Here is a 2,306-nt window from a genome sequence, read left to right on the forward strand (position 1 = left end):
TCCTTTGTTATGGTTATGGAAAGACCTGTAAAGGACGAGCGAAACTGACAGTAACCATGAGTGTTTTGTATTTGTGTTTGTTATTAACTGTTTATTTGTAATTATTAGACGGCTAAGCAAACTGAGAGCTGTCGCTGTTAAGCCAGCATCCAACCCGGATTACAAAGACTGCACCAGTCACAGTTAACTGTGTATTCACCACCAGCATGGGAGCTCCGCGAAAGGACGCTGAGCCGTGCCTGTACATTGCCTTTGTGTATTATTATTTTGGGACTGAAACCCTGTATTGTTTGGCTATGCAATTATACACTGCTGTGTAGTTGCCAGCATTATTATTTAAGTCATGGCCTTGGGAATACTGGGCTAGCCAGTTGGGCCCCTGTTTAATAGGGGAGGCCCAAGCAACCTACCAGGCCATGACCGACGAAGAGGCCAGCCAATACAACCTGGTTAAACAGGCCATCCTCTGGTGACTCAACATCACGGGGGAAACGCATCAGGTACAATTCAGGGAGTACCTAAGGACATCGGAGACCCGCCCCAAGGAGGTTGCACAGCGACTGGGTGACCACATGGTGCACTGGCCTAGCCCCCTCAGGAAGACGGGGGTACAAATGGGCGAAGCCATTGCCCTGGAGCAATTTTGCCATGTGGTCGGCGCCGAGACCCAGGCATGGATTCAATGCCACAATCTAGCCACCCTGGAAGCTGCAGTTAAACTGCCGGAGGACTTTGAGGACTCCCTGATCTCCTCCAAGACCAGCCCATTGACCTCTCCCTCAGCACCACTAAGCAGCCGGGGACTGGCTCCACCTCCACCACAACCCTGCCTCACTCTGGAATCCAGACCTCCCAGACCACTGACCCCAATGGGCCGGCCCACCTCCTTACCATGGAGGCAGCGGCTGGCCCCCAGCTGGGGTAGATTCAATGCCCCTGACCCGCTGCCTTATCAGCAGGGGGACAGATATGTAACCCCAGTGCCTTCTGCCCCTAAGGGTAAGAGATGGGGAAATGGACGGGAGGGACCTTGTATTGTTGATTTGGTTGTCAGTAAAGTGAGTACCCATGAATTAGTGGTCTCTGGGTGTGAGCAGACCTTAATTCGGACAACTCTCTTGGGCGGTGTTTCGTGGCAGCCACAAGGCCAGGGGGCGATCTCCTGTATCCATTGAGGCACGGCGACATATCCCATGCTAAAAACATATATATCGGTAGGACCAATGCAGCGTGGGGGTGGAGGAAAGGCTGCCACATCAAGTAATTCTGAGCCGGGACTGGCCACAGTATAAACAAACGTACACTTGGCAGACAAACAAGGGGAAACGATTGGTGAGATTTTCCCCTTACAAGCTGACTTGTTTTCTTCTCTTTTTGTCCTAGACAAATAAAGAGACGGATCGAAAGATGGGAAGGTACATCAATGAGACGAGGTTGGGGCCTGGTGGGGAGAAAGCTCGGATATCAAACGGCACTCAAAGGGAGTCGGTACGCAGTGTGACCAAGAGAGTGAGGGTACTGGGCCATCCAGGGCAGATGTTACTCCGGCCCCTCTCAATATACCGGACATGTGGGACCGAAGCGCGGACCTAGTGTGGGGCCAAAACAACGACCCCACAGGTCTGGTCTATTGAAGGCAAGGATGTTGAAGGCGCTGGGGCGCGAGTATATCCACACTTCACTATCAAGGGGCAATTATTATATAGGGTGAACCCTGCCTGTAACACAATTGATGGTTCCCCCATCTTGTTGGCCCGAGGTCATGAGGCTGGCGCACTATATCCCTTTTGCAGGGCACCTCAGAGCTGATAAAACTAGGGTTGATTTTATTGGGTAGGGCTTCATAATGACATGTCAAAATATGTAGCCACATGCCCGAACTTGGGGTGATTGAGTCTTCCAGGAGCGAGTAGCAATTGCTTGCCTTTGCGTTCACCTACCATATATTGCTTCTACTTTCAATGGATCCACAGCTGCTCTTCTCTCAGAATCTCTCAAGTCTTTTTGTTCATGACACCACGAAGATTGCTCTTTACCAATGTATGAACATCAAAAACAGCAAGAGTCAAAGTCCTCACATATGATGTGCATGACGTGCACCTCTCTGCGAGAATCCATTAAAGTTTTTCCTCATACCCCAGTGCCAGGGAATATTTCTACCTGGAAATAGATCAGAAATTACAACAATGATAAAGTATTATTTTACACAGTCATTTGATTATAGTTCCAACAAGTTATATTGTAATTATGGTTAAAGCAATATCTCTTAAAATAATGCAAATGTGAGATGTAAGTTTAGATTTATT

The sequence above is a fragment of the Acipenser ruthenus genome, chromosome 4, assembly GCF_902713425.1.
Source record: "Acipenser ruthenus chromosome 4, fAciRut3.2 maternal haplotype, whole genome shotgun sequence".
Lineage (NCBI taxonomy): Eukaryota > Metazoa > Chordata > Actinopteri > Acipenseriformes > Acipenseridae > Acipenser > Acipenser ruthenus.